Source organism: Gopherus evgoodei, chromosome 2 (assembly GCF_007399415.2).
Source record: "Gopherus evgoodei ecotype Sinaloan lineage chromosome 2, rGopEvg1_v1.p, whole genome shotgun sequence".
In the NCBI taxonomy this organism is placed as follows: domain Eukaryota; kingdom Metazoa; phylum Chordata; order Testudines; family Testudinidae; genus Gopherus; species Gopherus evgoodei.
Genome location: NC_044323.1, coordinates 277,259,378 through 277,277,008, shown reverse-complemented (window position 1 = coordinate 277,277,008; position 17,631 = coordinate 277,259,378). Strand labels below are relative to the sequence as shown.

At 43.8% G+C, this 17,631-nt stretch overlaps 1 long non-coding RNA gene across 2 annotated transcripts in view; it reads left to right on the top strand.

Moving 5' to 3' along the window:
- The window catches only part of LOC115647104, a 130,343-nt gene that overhangs the window by 18,136 nt on the left and 94,576 nt on the right, over positions 1-17,631 (top strand). For both annotated transcript variants that reach the window (XR_003999211.1, XR_003999210.1), the window contains exon 2: positions 14,654-14,753. This is a non-coding gene — a long non-coding RNA (uncharacterized LOC115647104). The remainder of the gene's footprint in view (positions 1-14,653; positions 14,754-17,631) is intronic.

The following is a 17,631-nucleotide window of genomic DNA, read 5'->3' as shown; positions in this document are numbered from 1 at the left end:
TGTGCCCATGCAAATACCTGAGATTTCACACTTTCTGAAATTCTTTCCACACTTGCCATAATTCACCACCAGATGTCAGGGTAGAGCTCATCCTGACTCTGCTTACACAAGTAATTCCAGAAACAGCTACCTATTGTGAATGTTTACAGTAAATAAGGGAGGCAGAAACTAACTAAACTAATCTGGGTATGTTTATGGTAAACAAAGCAGGCAGGAATGCCCTGAACTGATAAACTTGTTTTACACAATCTGCAAAGTGACTGGTCCTTACATGCAAAAAGTAGAGATGTCTGTAGCTAGGAAAGATGTATATAAACTGAGTAGTATATGACTTGAATTGGAACTGTGGTAACACCCTGTACCTAACCCCCCTGTGTCTGGGTCTAGAGTGGGCAAAGAGGTGTTACAGGCCTAATAAAGTAACCTGAATGATGCGTTGGAGACTGAGTTTTTTGGATCCCAGAGAACTGTATGAAGTATTCTTCCAGTACTGGCCAAGGTGTTCTAGATAAGCTGACTGGAGAGGTCTCGGAGGTAGAGTGACCAGGTGTCCATTTTTTGACTGGAACACCTGGTTGAAAAGAGACCTTGGCACTTCCGGTCAGTGATGCTGCAGCACTAAGGCAGGCTAGTCCCTATGTGTCCTGAGGCACCGTGCTGTGTCCCAGAAGTGGCCAGCAGGTCCAGCTCCTAGTTGGAGGGGCCACAGGGCTCCGTGCGCAGCCCCCGCTCCAGCACCGGCCAATGGGAGCTGGAGGGGCAGTGCCTGCAGGAAAGAGCAGTGCATGAGGCGCCTCCTGGCCCCTCCCCCGCCTACTAGTGCCAGACCTCCGCTTCTGTTGTGCAGGCACCGCGATGCCAGGACAGGCAGGCAGCCTGCCTTAGCCTCCTCCTGCTGCACTCCTGACTGGGAGCTGCACGAGGTAAACCCATGCCCCAATCCCCTGCCCCAGTCCTCAGCCCCCCAAAACCTGGAGCCCCCTCCTTCACCCAAACCCCTCATCCCCAGCTCCAACCCAGAGCCTGCATCCCCAGACGGAGCCTTCACCCCCACTGCACCACAACCCCCTGCCTCAACCCACAGCCCCCTCCTGAACCCCAAAGCCCTCATCTCTGGCCCCAGCCCAGAGCCCGCACCCCCAGCCCAGAGCCCTCACTCCCTCCTGCACCCCAACACCCTGCCTCAACCCTCAGCCCCTTCCCACACTCCAAGTCCCTCGGCCCCACTCCCCAACCTGGAGCCTCCTCCTGCACCCCAGAAAGTGTACCAAACGCTATATTTTGGTTGGTGGCAGCATTATCAGATCTAAGCTAGGAATTAAGTTTAGAGGGGTACATGCAGGTCCCCACATTCTGGATGCTAAAGTTCAAAGTGGGAATAAGACCTTGACAGCTCTTGAGGGGCCTAGCTGCCAGCGTTGGTACACTGTCTACACTTGCACTTTACAGCGCTGAAACTTGCTGTGCTCAGGGGGGCACTGGGAACAGGCAGGGCTAGGGTGTTCAGTTTTGTGCAGTTAGAAAGTTGGCAACCCTACTCGGAGGGAATCCCAGCATTTCTCTGCCCAGTGCTGACTGGATGTTTGCTCCAAACCTCCCCTTTCTGTCTCGTCATTTGAATTTCACTCCATACCTGTCCCACCTCTTACCCTCTTCTTCCCAGCCCTTTCCCCCTGTAGCCAAGAATAAAAAATATTAAGTATATTTAGTATATAGAGGTGAAATGTAAGTATTAATTAATGTTGTAACACAGGGCCAGAGGCCTCAGGCCTGCAAAATATTTAGCTTAGCCACACAAGGCTGTAGGCCTGAAGCAGGTTGGCATGAATAGTTGACTGAAAGACAACCTTGTCCAAGTAAAGTGTAAGATTACAGTAAAAGATGTGTTAAGCGATGATGTTCTGAAAATTATGCAGCAATAGTCTGAAAATATATTGCAGTGTGCCAGTTAATACTGTAGAATGTAACATTTCAGGGGATTCTGTAATAACCTTAAGTTGCTATGGTAGCTCCTTGATGTAGCTGTTATAAGACTAAGGGAACTGACAGCAATAAGAAATGAGGCACAGCTAAATTAGTGGGGTGTGAAAGCATGGATATGGGGAAAGGGCTTGGAACCCTTATGCATATGTATAACCTGAAAGTGAGAACTGGCGTTCACATGGCACTGTTGTAGCCAGTGTTGCAAGGTATTTACCTGCCAGATAAGCTAAACGTTCATATGCTCCTTCATGCTTTGACCATAATTTCAGAGGACGTGCTTCCATGCTGATAACGCTCATTAAAAAAATGTGTTACTTAAATTTGTGACTGAACTCCTTGGGAGAGAATTGTATGTCCCCCGGTCCATAATTTTTCCCACATTCTGACATATATTTTGTGTTATGACAGTCTCGGATGATGGCCCAGCATATGTTGTTTGATTTAAGAACACTTTCACTGAAGATTTGACAAAACACAGCACTCAAGCCAAGGTTTAAGAATCTGAAGTGCCTTCCAAAATTGGAGAGGGACAAGCAACACTCTGATGGAGAAATTACAGAACCCAAACCACCATAAAAGAAAATAATTTTCTGGTGGTGGCATCTGACTCAGATTATGAAAATAAAGGTGCACCAATCCACACTGCTTTGGATCATTATCAAGTCCAGAACCCACCTGTTCTTACTCTCAGATGACATTGTAAATAAGTAGCTGGCAGCATTATCTCCCATAAATGTAACAAACTTGTTTGTCTTAGCGATTGGCTGAACAAGTAGGACTGAGTGGACTTGTCAGCTCTAAAGGTTTACATTGTTTGGTTTTTTCAGTGCAGTTATGTAAGGAAAATAATTCTACATTTGTAAGTTGCAATTTCACATTAAAAAGATTGCACTACAGTACTTGTATGAGGTAAATTTAAAAATGTTATTTCTTTTGTTTTTCATTATTACCGTGCAAATATTTGTAATAAAAAATAATAATATAAAGTGAGAATGGTATGCTTTGTATTCTGTGTTGTAATTAAAATCAATATATTTGAAAATGTAGAGAAACATCCAAAATATTTATAATGAGTTTAAATTGGTATTCTATTATTGTTTAACAGTGCAATTAAAACTGTGATTAATCATGATTTTTTTTTAACTTAGTTAATTTGTTTTGAGTTAATCGCTTGAGTTAACTGTGATTAATTGACAGCCCTTCTATAATGGCATTTTTAGGAAAAAATAGAGACAATACACAAAAATCAAGACGTGGCGTCGCTTCCAAGAACTCAAACAGTCTTAAGCAATAACACAAACTATTGGTGTGTATGTCAAGAAGCTCAGCAACAGAGCTGGGGCCCTGAGAATAGAGGTTGCTAACATTCAGATGCTATGAGGACAATGTATTCAAGAAGGCAATTCTGAGATGTGTGTGACTAGTGTTTCCTCCTGGGTGGTAGGAAAAAAAAACTCTTGGAAGTGCTGTGCTGTAGTGTTCGTTGTAGTCTAATCAAGAAGAGGATTTGTAGCAGCTGTGAGAACACTATTAAACTTGAATCTTATGGCTAATCAAAAGAGGTGCTTGTTGACAGCGGTTGTTAGATGGAAAGAGGCCAAAAAGGATATGAGCCACTGGTGCAGATGATACCTTGCAGAAAAATTAGGTTTAATTTATTCCTTTGCTTGGGAAAACAAATCCACCTGGAACCAGGAGAGCTATTTGGCTGGCTGCCAGATTAGCATTTGGTGACAACATCCTGGGTGAAATCAAAATTAAAAATGGAAGCGTAACATCCACACATTAAAATAAATGGGGAGGGAGAGGAATGGACAAAGAGGTTAGAAATATTTGTGTATCAATTAAAAATACTGGACCAGTTCCTGAGCAGTAATAATTCAGCATAGCTGAAGTTGAGTTCCATCAGTTGAGGATCTGGTCCATTATTCTGAGACGTTTAATATTATTTCATGTTTATCAAAGAATCATAGGACTGGAAGGGACCTCAGAAGATCATCTAGTCCAGTCCCATGCACTCATGGCAGGACTAAGTATTATCTAAAGTCTAGACCATTCCTGACAGGTATTTGTCCAATCTGCTCTTAAAATCTCCAATGATGGAGAGTCCACAACCTTCCTAGGCAATTTATTCCAGTGCTTAACCACACTGACTGTTAGAAAATTTTTCATAATGTCCAACCTAAACCGCCCTTTCTACAATTTAAGCCCATTGCTTCTTGTCCTATCCTCCCTCCTCCTAATAACAACCTTTTATGTACTTGAAAACTGTTATCATGTCCCCTCTCAACCTTCTCTTCTCCAGACTAAACAAACCCAGTTTTTTCAATCTTCCCTCACAGGTCATGTTTTGTAGACCTTTAATCATTTTTGTTGCTCTTCTCTGGACTTTCTCCAATTTGTCCACATCTTTCCTGAAATGTGATGCCCAAAACTGAATACAATACTCCAGCTGAGGCCTAATCAGTGCAGAGTAGAGCGGAACAATTATGTCTCATGTCGTGGTTACAACACTCCTGATAATACATCCCAGAATGATGTTTGCTTTTTTTGCAACAGTGTTCACTGTTGACTCATATTTAGCTTGTGGTCCACTATAAGCCTCAGATCCCTTTCTGCAGTACTCCTTCCTAGGCAGTCATTTCCCATTTTGTATGTGTGCAACTGATTGTTCCTTCCTAAGAGGAGTACTTTGCATTTGTCATTATTGAATTTCATTCTGTTTACTTCAGACCATTTCTCCAGTTTGTCCAGATCATTTTGAATTTAAATCCTATCCTCCAAAGCACTTGCAACCCCTCTCAGCTTGGTATTGTCCGCAAACTTTATAAGTGTTCTCTCTATGCCATTATCTAAATTGTTGATGAAGATACTGAACAGAACCGAACCCAGAGCTGATCCCTGTGGGATCCCACTCATTATGCCCTTCTGGCATGACTGTGAATCACTGATAACTACTCTCTGGAAATGGTTTTCCAACCAGTTATGCACCCAACTTATAGTAGCTCCATCTAGCTTGCATTTCCCTAATTTGTTTATGAGAAGGTCTGCAAGACAGTATCAAAACCTTTACTAAAGTCAAGATATACCACCTCTTCCCCCCATCCACAAGGCTTGTTACCCTGTCAAAGAAAACTATCAGGTTGGTTTGACATGATTTGTTCTTGACAAATCCATGCTGACTGTTACTTGTCACCTTATTATATTCTAGATGTTTGAAAATTGATTGCTTAATTATTTGCTCCATTATCTTTCCAGGTACAGAGGTTAAACTGACTGGTCTGTAATTCCCCTGGTTGTCCATTTTTTCCCTTTTTATAGATTGACACTGTGACAGTGTACCCCATAAGGTTTTATGGGGTGGGGGTGCTCATAAATGTATGTATGATATAACTGGAATAGGGTTTTGCTACATATGCCATGTAACATATCTATGTAAAGGTTATTATCTACTGGTTATATTCATCCTAGTTGTATGCAGGCATCATTCATGTGTTCAAAGTTATGAACATTGGCTGTATAATTGCTTGATTTCTAAGTAGCCTTAGTTAGAACATTTGGTCACTTTTTGGGAGAGGAATGTGCAAATTAAGTGCTCAATCCAGAAGCACTTAACAGACTAAAGAGCTGGGAAGGCTCCAATCCACATAAGAAGTCTTCCTGGAGACATACAAAATACCATGTGGAAATTGGCTTCTGCCTGTAAAGACTGAGTCATGCATAGACATGTGACTTGCTCAGGTGACTCCAGAACTCCATCTTGGAGCTGGACTTTGCATAAGAGAGAGGAGGGGTCTCCACCCACAAGAGAAAGTCTATTTAAACCCGTGGGAGACCCCTCCATTTTGTCTTCAGCTGGCTAAAGAAGAATCCTCTCCACCTCCCCAGGATACTTAAAGGAAACTGGAACAAAGGACAGTAACTACAGGGGGTGTGAGTGAATGCTGGACCCAGGCTAAAAGGAGATTAATCTGTAAAAGGGAGCATTCTGGAACTGGTGAGGATCTTATCTGTATTTAGTTTGATTAGACATAGATTTGCACATTTTATTTTGCTTGGTAACTTACTTTGTTCTGTCTGTTACTACTTGGAACAACTTAGATCCCACTTTCTGTATTTAATAAAATCACTTTTTACTTACTAATTAACCCAGAGTATGTATTAATACCTGAGGGAGCAAACAACTGTGCATATCTCTCTATCAGTGTTATAGAGGGCGAACAATTTATGAGTTTATCCTGCATAAGCTTTATACAGGGTTAAACAGATTTATTTGGGTTTAGACCCCATTAGGAGTTGGGCATCTGGGTGCTAAAGACAAGTACACTTCTGTGAGCTGTTTTCAGGTAAACCTGCAGCTTTGGGGCAGGTAATTGAGACTCTGGGTCTTTGTTGAAGTAGACAAGAGTGTCTGGCTCAGCAAGACAGAGTGGTGAAGTCCTGAGCTGGCAGGGAAAACAGGGATAGAAGTAGTCTTAGCACATCAGTTGGCAGTCCCAAGGGAGTTTCTGTGATTCAACCCGTCACAGCCATTATATTTGCCCTTTTCCAGTCCTCTGGAATCTTTCTCATCTTCCATGACTTTTCAAAGATAAACACTTTTTCCTGTGGGAATCCAAAATAAAAGCTATTTACATACAGCACAACTAAAATGCACCATCACTGGAGTGAGAAGGTGGGGAAATAACAGTGGAGATAGGGGAAATACTCGGTAAAGACAGGAAGGGAAACCCAAATTCTTACAAAAATGCCATGGCATCTTTAATATCCATTCTGTTCTTTTCTAATACAGCCTTCATCCCATAGTATCCTTGCACCTTCAGCATGACTAGGGTATGTCATGTGTGGTTCCACGCAGATTAGCTAGGGCATCGGGGCCTAATTCTGATCTCTTTGATCAATTTTATGGCATTTTTACTTTGATGTGAGTGCTAATCCTGATGTACTTTTAAGTAAGATCAGATTTGAACCACTGTTTTTTTGGGGCTCATGCAAAACTTCACAGTTATCTGCCTTTGTCATAAACAGATAGCTAAGGGTTAATGTCTCTTTCACCTATAAAAGGGTTAACAAACAGTGACCTGAAACACCTGACCAGAGGACCAATCAGGAAACAAGACTTTTTCAAATCTGGGTGGAGGGAAGTTTTGGGTGTGAGTCCTTTGTTCTTGGTCTGTTCTCTTTCTTGGCTCTGAGAGTGATCTCTCTATCTCCAGGCTTTCTAATCTTCTGTTTCCAAGTTGTAAGTACAAGGATAGTAAGACAATAGGTTTATATATTTTTTGGTATTTACATGTGTGTAGTTGCTGGAATGTTTTAAATTGTAATCCTTTTGGATAAGACTGTTTATTCATTTTTTCTTTTAAGCAATTGACCCTGTATATTGTCACCTAGATACAGAGACCAATTTTATGTCTTTTTCTTTCTTTTTATATAAAGCTTTCTTTTTAGGACCTGTTGAATTTTTTTTTGTGGGGGCTCAAGGGGATTGAGTCTGCAGCTCACCAGGGAATTGGTGGGAGGAAGAAGACAGGGGGGAAGAGAGAATCTCTTTGTGTTAGATTTACTAAGCCTGACTTTGCATACCCTCTGGGGGAGGGGAAGGAGAGATTTGATATCTCGGTACTTGTGTTTCAAGGACTTGAAGCAGGGAAATCTGGGAGGAGGTAAAGAGGGGGAAGGGAAGTGGGTTATTCCCCTTTGTTGTGAGACTCAGGGCATCTGAGTCTTGGGGTCCCCCCAGGGAAGGTTTTGGGGAGACCAGAGTGAGCCAGACACTGGAATTCTCTGGCTGGTGGCAGCGATATCAGATCCAAGCTGGTAATTAAGTTTGGAGGTTTCATGCTAGCTTCTCATGTTCTGAACTCTAAGGTTCAGATCTGAGTAGGAAAGTTACGACATGAGTGGCAGCGGTGTGGAAAGATAAGATCCAGAAGCCAGTAGGAATATTATTTTCTTTTTCTCTGCTAGGGCTTTTAAGCAGAGAGAAAAAGGAACCAGAGAGAATTTTTTTTCTGTTCTCTCAGTTGCAGTTTGGCTTGCATATTAAGCAAGGAACTATTAAGGTTGACAAAGGGTCTTTTGTTAAACTATAGCACTCCAATTGAGAGTCAAGTACCCAGCACAACACACATGCAAATAAAGTGGTTTTTCTGGTTTACTTTACATTTAAAAGACTAGCTAGAGGAAGAAAAAAAAAGGCACTGTTGCTAGGCAAACCCCAGGAGACAACAGAGAGCCAGCAGTTCAAACAATAAACACCAGAGGGCACCCCAACACAAGAAAACAGGAACCATGACTTCCAAGGCAAAAATGGAGGCAGAGGTACAAATCAAAGAAGCAGACCACAGGCAACAAATGGAAAGAAGACAAAAAGAGGTGGAGCTGAAAGAAAGGGAAGAAAACAGCAAACTGGCAGCCTACAAAAGAGAGCAAGCAGCCAAAGATCCAGCCCACCAACGAGAGAGGGAGAAACACCAACAAGAAATGGAAAAATAACAAAAACAGAGTGAAGAGAGGGAAAAAGAGAGAAAGCATGAAATGGACTTGGCGCGGGCCAGGCAGGATGCTCCCGCCAGTCCTAACAACCCTGCGCCAATGATTGTTCCACATCACAAGAAATTTCCCACCTACAAGGCAGGTGATGACACTGAGGCCTTCTTAGAAAATTTTGAAAGGGCCTGTCTTGGGTACAGCATCCCTGAAGACCAGTACATGGTAGAGCTGAGGTCACAGCTCAGTGGACCCTTAGCAGAGGTGGCGGCTGAAATGCCAAAGGACAGAATGAACGATTATAAACTGTTTCAAACCAAGGCCAGATTCAGAATGGGGATAACCCCGGATCATGCCCGTCGACATTTCAGAACCCAAAAGTGGAAACCAGATGTGTCATTTCCAAGACACCCCTACTACGTTGGGAAAAATTATGAGGCCTGGATATCAGGAAACAATGTTAAATCCTTGGACGAACTGCACCTCCTCATACAAATGGAGCAGTTCTTGGATGGTGTTCCTGAGGACATAACACGGTACATACAAGATGGAAAACCCAAAAATCTCACCGAGGTGGGGGAGAATGGAGCCAAATGGTTGGAAGTGGCAGAAAGCTACTGTCAAGGGGAATGAATACCCCAAGGGGCACACCGACAATAAACCCTACAACCGAGGGCAACCCAAGACCCCACCTACAACCCAAGGAAAGCCACAGACACCCCATTCTTCCACCTCACCAGTCTCCAGTAACCCACCTCGACCCAGTGACCAGTCAGATGGAAGATGCTTTAAGTGTAATGAACTGGGACATATAAAGGCCAACTGCCCAAAGAACCCCAACCGGGTGCAAGTCATTACACCACCATCACCCAAAAGATCCCCAGGCCCAGATGCCTCTCAAATACCCTTGGAGCGAAGGGAAAATTTGAGAGTGGGTGGAAAGAAGGTTACTGCATGGAGAAACACGGGGGCACAAGTGTCAGCTATCCACTAATCCTTCGTGGACCCCAAATTCATCAACCCAGAGGCCCAAGTGACCCCTTCATGTCACAAGCTGTAGACTTGCCTACAGCTGAACTGCCTGTCCAGTACAAAGGCTGGTCAGGAAGGTGGACTTTTGCAGTCTATGACAATTATTCCATTCCCATGCTACTGGGGGAAGATTTGGCCAACCAGGTGAAGTGGGCCAAGAGGGTGGGAATGGTTACACGTAGCCAAACCAGGCAAGCTTCCAGACCCATTCCTGTTCCTGAACCGTCCACAGGAAACCCATCTGTGCTACCAGACACCCAGACGGAGGTAGTGGACCCGGATTCCCTGCCAACAACAGAAACAGCCACAGCACCTCCAGTCCCAGGCCCGGAACTGGAACAGCTCCCAAAATCAGCATCAGCGCCAGCAATCGCAACCACATCTTCAACTTCAGTGCCACAAAGCGCCAGCGAGCCAGAACTGGCAGAAGCAACAGACAACCATACCGACGAGGCTCAGCCAGAGCCTGAAATACCCTCAGGTGCACCACCGGAGAGCAGTTCACCAGCAACGGAAACAACCCCATCACCTACATCGCTTACAGAGGGACCAAGCCCAAGTCCACAGTCTGAGGAAGAACTGGTGCCCCCAGCCTCAAGGGAACAGTTCCAGACTGAGCAGGAAGCACATGACAGCCTTCAAAAAGCTTGGGCGGCGGCACGGAGCACCCCACCGCCTCTCAGCTCTGCTCACCGATCCCGGTTTGTGATAGACCAAGGACTTTTATACAAGGAAAGTCTTTCTGGTGGACACCGGGAAGAATGGCAGCCACAAAAACAGTTGGTGGTAACAACGAAGTACTGGGGAAAGCTCTTAAGCTTAGCTCATGATCATCCCAGTGGCCATGCTGGGGTGAACAGAACCAAAGACAGACTGGGGAAGTCCTTCCACTGGGAGGGGATGGGCAAGGACATTGCCAAGTATGTCCGGTCTTGTGAGGTATGCCAAAGGGAGGGAAAGCCCCAAGACCAGGTCAAGGCCCCTCTCCAGCCACTCCCCATAATTGAGGTCCCATTTCAGCAAGTAACTGTGGATATTCTGGGTCCTTTCCCAAAAAAGACACCCAGAGGAAAGCAGTACGTACTGACTTTCGTGGGCTTTGCTACCCGATGGCCAGAAGCAGTAGCTCTAGGCAACACCAGGGCTAAAACTGTGTGCCAGGCACTAACAGACATTTTTGCCAGGGTAGGTTGGCCCTCTGACAGCCTTACAGATTCAGGATCTAATTTCCTGGCAGGGACCATGAAAGAACTATGGGAAACTCATGGGGTGAATCACTTGGTTGCCACCCCGTACCACCATCAAACCAATGGCCTGGTCGAAAGGTTTAATGGAACTTTGGGGGCCATGATACGTAAATTCGTCAACGAACACTCCAATAATTGAGACCTAGTGTTGCAGCAGTTGCTTTTTCCCTACAGGGCTGTACCACATCCCAGTTTAGGGTTTTCACCATTTGAACTTGTGTATGGCCATGAGGTTAAGGGGCCATTACAGTTGGTGAAGCAGCAATGGGAGGGGTTTACGCCTTCTCCAGGAACTAACATTCTGGACTTTGTAAGCAACCTACAAAGCACCCTCCGACACTCTTTAGCGCTTGCTAAAGAAAACCTAAAAAATGCTCAGGAAGAGCAAAAGGCCTGGTATGACAAACATACCAGAGAACGTTCCTTCAAGGTAGGAGACCAGGTTATGGTCTTGAAGGCGCAACAGGCTTGTAAGACGGAAGCATCATGGGAAGGGCCATTCACAGTCCAAGAGCGCCTGGGAGTGGTTAACTACCTCATAGCATTTTCCAATTCCTCTCTAAAACCCAGAGTGTACCATGTTAATTCTCTCAAGCCTTTCTATTCCAGAGAGTTACAGGTTTGTCAGTTTACAGTCCAGGGAGATGATGCTGAGTGGCCTGAAGGTGTCTACTACGAAGGGAAAAAAGATGTTGGCGTGGAAGAGGTGAACCTCTCCACAACCCTGGAACGTCTGCAGCAGCAACAAATCAAGGAGCTGTGCACTAGCTTCGCCCCATTGTTCTCAGCCACCCCAGGACGGACTGAACGGGCATACCACTCCATTGACACAGGTAATGCTCACCCAATTAGAACCCCACCCTACCAGGTGTCTCCTCACACCCAAGCTGCTATAGAACGGGAGATCCAGAACATGCTACAGATGGGTATAATACGCTCATCTACCAGTGCATGGGCATCTCCAGTGGTTCTGGTACCCAAACCAGATGGGGAAATACGCTTTTGCGTGGACTACTGTAAGCTAAATGCGGTAACTCATCCAGACAACTATCCAATGCCTCGCACCGATGAGCTATTGGAAAAGTTGGGCTGTGCCCAGTTCATCTCTACAATAGACTTAACCAAGGGGTACTGGCAAGTACCGCTAGACGAACCTGCCAAGGAAAGGTCAGCATTCGTCACCCATGCGGGGGTGTATGAATTTAATGTCCTTCCTTTCAGCCTTCGAAATGCACCCGCCACCTTCCAGAGGCTGGTAGATGGTCTACTAGCAGGACTGGAAGAATATGCAGTTGCCTACCTCGATGATGTGGCTATTTTTTCGGACTCCTGGCCCGAACACCTAGAACACCTGGAAAAGGTCTTTGAGCACATCAGGCAGGCCGGGCTAACTGTTAAGGCCAAAAAGTGTCAAATATGCTAAAACAGAGTGACTTACTTGGGACACCAGGTGGGTCGAGGAACCATAAACCCCCTACAGGCCAAGGTGGATGCTATCCAAAAGTGGCCTGTCCCAAAGTCAAAGAAACAGGTTCAATCCTTCTTAGGCTTGGCCAGGTACTACAGGCGATTTGTACCACACTATAGCCAAATCGCTGCCCCACTGACCGACCTGACCAAAAAGACCCAGCCAAATGCAGTTAAGTGGACTGATGAGTGTCAAAAGGCCTTTACCCAACTTAAGGCGACGCTCATGTCTGACCCTGTGCTCAGGGCCCCGGACTTTGACAAACCATTCCTAGTAACCACAGATGCATCTGAGCGTGGTATAGGAGCAGTTCTCATGCAGGACGCAACGGATCACAACTTCGTGTTTCTCAGCAAGAAACTGTCTGAGAGGGAAAGTCACTGGTCAGTCAGTGAAAAGGAATGCTATGCTATTGTGTACGCCCTGGAAAAGCTACGCCCATATGTTTGGGGACGGCGGTTCCAGCTACAAACTGACCATGCTGCGCTAAAGTGGCTTCATACTGCCAAGGGGAACAACAAGAAACTTCTTCATTGGAGTTTAGCCCTCCAAGATTTTGATTTTGAAATTCAGCACATTTCAGGAGCTTCTAATGAAGTAGCTGATGCACTCTCTCGTGAAAGTTTCCCAAAATCCAGTAGTTAAAAAGTGTTCTTAAAATGTAAAAGTCTGTTAGTTATATACTTAGTGGTATATGTAAAGGTGCATGTGTTGTATTAATCTGTTTATTTTAAAGTTCTAGGAGGAAATCGCCACCAGTGAGGTTCCCCACTGTCTGCATTTTGGGGGGCGTGTCATAAACAGATAGCTAAGGGTTAATGTCTCTTTCACCTATAAAAAAGTTAACAAACAGTGACCTGAAACACCTGACCAGAGGACCAATCAGAAACAAGACTTTTCAAATCTGGGTGGAGGGAAGTTTTGGGTGTGAGTCCTTTGTTCTTGGTCTGTTCTCTTTCTCGACTCTGAGAGTGATCTCTCTATCTCCAGGCTTTCTAATCTTCTGTTTCCAAGTTGTAAGTACAAGGATAGTAAGACAATAGGTTTATATTGTTTTTTTGTATTTACGTGTGTGTAGTTGCTGGAGTGTTTTAAATTGTAATCCTTTTGGATAAGGCTGTTTATTCATTTTTTCTTTTAAGCAATTGACCCTGTATATTGTCACCTTGATACAGAGACCAATTTTATGTCTTTTTCTTTCTTTTTATATAAAGCTTTCTTTTTAAGACCTGTTGGATTTTTTTTGTGGGGGCTCAAGGGGATTGAGTTTGCAGCTCACCAGGGAATTGGTGGGAGGAAGAAGACAGGGGGGAAGAGAGAATCTCTTTGTGTTAGATTTACTAAGCCTGACTTTGCATACCCTCTGGGGGAGGGGAGGGAGAGATTTGATCTCTCAGTACTTGTGTTTCAAGGACTTGAAGCAGGGAAATCTGGGAGGAGGTAAAGAGGGGGAAGGGAAGTGGGTTATTCCCCTTTGTGGTGAGACTCAGGGCATCTGAGTCTTGGGGTCCCCCCAGGGAAGGTTTTGGGGAGACCAGAGTGAGCCAGACACTGGAATTCTCTGGCTGGTGGCAGCAATATCAGATCCATGCTGGTAATTAAGTTTGGAGGTTTCATGCTAGCTTCTCATGTTCTGAACTCTAAGGTTCAGATCTGAGTAGGAAAGTTACGACAGCCCTGGAAGCAGAGACAGGTCAGAACCTCAACGTTCAGAGTTATACTGTCCCAGTGCTTGGGCTGTTTGAATATGGAGTTGCGGTTTGATATCGACTGTGGTTACAAGGACGAGGTTGACTCTGACAGAATTTGATACAGTGGTTCCTGTCCTTTCAAACTTGATCTCATTTGCTATCCCAAACCCTACATAAAGATGATTTCCAAGCTGTGTAGACATTTTTATAGCAAGGCATAATACTGAAGGCAGTGAGAGCTAGTGTATCTAATTCAGTATTAAATTAGGTTGCCCATTATTTCCCTTCATGTGCCTGAGGCTCAGCAGTGTATATCTACCTACAACTGGGGCAATCCGAGAGACTTCTGTTTCTGCATTGTCTGCAGCTCAAGTACAATGCACTCGTTCTGCGCTGGGTAATATGCACTACCTAACCCGTCTCAGGCTTCTTTAGGTCTACATACCGCAGCATAGCCAATAAAAAAGCACAGCATTAAATGTGCAGGCCTGTCAGCTGGGTGGGAATTTGGCAATTAATTTTCATGTCACTAAATGAGGCCTATTGTAAATAATAAAGGTTGCTGGCCAATAGTGTTCTCTGAAAGAAAGAAATAGCGAAATGGATATAATTCCACAAAACCTGAGAAAGGTCCCAAATTTGACATATTTTTCTGATATCACTTTGGGAAATCAATAACGGCTGGGTTTCTTTAGTCTCAACATAAAAATCCCACATCTGTTTTTTCTTTCCAATGCCAGCTGTCCAGTACCATGAGCCACTGTACAATAATGAGCTGCCAGACCACTGCTGTGCAGAATGTAGGAATCAAAGGCGTCAGCAAATTGCAAAGAAGCAACTGTAAGTAATTCCTTTGCATTTAGCAACAGAGTATGATGCGGAAATACCAATGCCAGGGTATCTGCTTTTTACAATAGAGCAGTGTGCGTAGGGCACTGGACTGGAACTCAGAAGACCTGGATTCTTCCTGGCACGGTCACTGACCTTCTGTGTGACTTTGGGTAAGTCGATCTCAGGGCCATCTCTCCCCACCCATCTTTTGTCTATTGAGACTGCAAACCTCTTACAGTAGGGACCTTCTCTTACTGTGTGTGTACAGTGTCTAGTAGCACAATGGAGCCCTGGTCTCATTCGGGTTCTCTGGGTGTTACTGTAATACAAATAAATAATAAGAATAAATGGGGCAATGGAGATGTCCGCGAGAGGTGATGGGCCTGCACAATAAACAACATTATAACAAACCATCAGGGCCAGACTTTATAGCAACAAAGTTATTTATCATTAAGAAGTTTCACACTTTAATACAAATCTAAATTAAAAATAAAATCAAGTCCCCAAGTCAAATTTTGCTCTCAGTGACAGTATTTTAAATGTAGAGTAACTCCAGTGAAGTCAATAGAGCTACTCTGGATTCAATGAAAAGCAGAATTTGCCTCATATCTAGCAAATAATTTTATTTACTTTGTAAGTCCAGGTAATAGGGGTATGGAATGGCTTCCGTATGAGGAGAAATTAATCAGACTGGGACTTTTCAGCTTGGAAAAGAGACAGTCAATGGGAGACATGACTGAGGTCTATAAAATTATGACTGGTGTAGAGTAGGTAGATAAATAAGTGTTGTGTACTACTTCTCAGGAAAAAAAGAACCAGGGGTCACCAAATGAAATTAATAGGCAGCAGGTTTAAAACTAATAAAAGGAAGTGTTTCTTCACACAATGCACAGTTAACCTGTGGAACTCCTTGCCAGAGGATGTTGTGAAGGCCAAGACCATAACAGGGTTCAAAAAAGAACTAGATAAATTCATGGAGGATAGGTCCATCAATGGCTATTAGCCAGAATGTGCAGAAATGGTGTCCCTAGCCTCTGTTTGTCAGAAGCTGGGAATGAGCAACAGGGGATGGATCACTTGATGATTACTTGTTTTGTTCATTCTCTCTGGGGCACCTGGCACTGGTCCCTGTCAAAAGACAGGAAATTGGGATAAACTGACCCTTGGTCTGACCCAGTAGGGCGATTCCTATGTTCTTATGTTATGTAACATATATTTATTTTATATATAAAATATGTTTATTTTCCATGTCCCATCATTCATCTGGTTGGGTTTTTTCTTCCAATGTATTTGTATATTTGAAATAAATCCTTCATTAAAAGGACCAGATCCTCAGCTGTCATAATGCAGTTATGCCAGTTTACACCATCTGAGGATCAAGCCCATGGGGACAAATCCTGAGGTTCTAACTCCCATTGACTGTAGTACTGTTAGTGAAAGGAAAGACTGAATAAACAAGAAGTAAACTCTGAACATGAATCTGTGGATTTGGCCCATTAGTTCTTGCTTGACAGTAATTTTCTTGCTTTATTAATCTGATCCCCAAACTTCCATTTATGGCAGGTTGCTGGAATATGCATGAAGAGATTCAAGAGGCTTCTTAATTGCTATAATTCCTCCCCCCCTCCAAAAAAACAAACAAAAAAAAAATTTCTATTATCCAGGGCCAGTGATCAGTTTCATTTCATCATTATGTATATGTCACATAGTGATTCAGGGCCTGGCCTTGCATCTGAAATGCAAGTGTAGACTGCTTCACTCAACACTGACTTCAGTGGAAGTCTGTATAAGCGCAAAGGTCTATGCTAGCAAATCACAAAATAGGCCTAGGTCTTCCTGGAATTGGAAAGGCACTATTAGATCTAGTCTTCCACTGCCAATATAAGAATGTTCCCTACAGTATGTTCTCCAGCTTTTTATTTTGTCTAGTTTTAAAGGACTCAAATTATGGAGCTTCCACCTCTTCATTACAGACACAGTTTCACAGCCTGTGTCATAAACATACAGCTAAGGGTAGCATAAAATCCCTCCTGAATTGCCTTACCTGTAAGGGGTTAATCAGTTCAATTAACCCCGATGGCATCTGACAAGAAGGACCAATAGGGAAGGAAGATACTTTCCAAAGTGGCCGGCGGGGGAGGAGGTTTTGTTTGTACTCTTTGTTTGTTCCCTCTCTGGATGGAGAGAGAGACCAAACAGGAAAAACATCTCCTGAAAACAGTCCTGAAATGAGCATATAAGATTACAAAAATTGTAAGTAAGGGAAAGGAAATGCATTAGATTATCTTTTGTTTTGGCTTGTGAATTTTCCCTATGCTAAGAGTGAATTTTATTCCTGTTTTTGTAACTTTGAAGCTGAACCTAGAGGGGAATCCTCTGTGTATTAAATCTTTTTATTACCCTATAAAGTTACCTTCCATCCTGATTTTGCAGAGGTGATTCTTTTGCTTTTTTCTTTGTAATAAAGTTCTTCTTTTAAGAACCTGATTGATTTTCAGTGTCCTAAAAACCAAGGGGTTTATTCTGTGCTCACATTGTAACCAATTGGTTGGTACTTATTTTCAAGCCTCCCCAGGAAAACGAGTGAAGAAGCTTGGGGGGATATTTTGGGGGAATAGGGCTCCAAGTGGCCCCTCCCTAAATTTTTGTTTAAATCACTTGGTGGTGGCAGCAATACCGTCCAAGAACAAGGAAAGAAATTTGTGCCTTGGAAAAGTTTTTAACCTAAGATGGTGGAATATAAGCTTAGGGGGTCTTTCATGCGAGTCTCCACAACTGTACCCTAGAGTTCAGAGTGGCGAGGGAATCATAACAGCCTGCTACTGTAGATCTCAACAACAGAAAGTATTTTCTGACATCCAGACAGCCCAGATTTTCCTACAGCTTT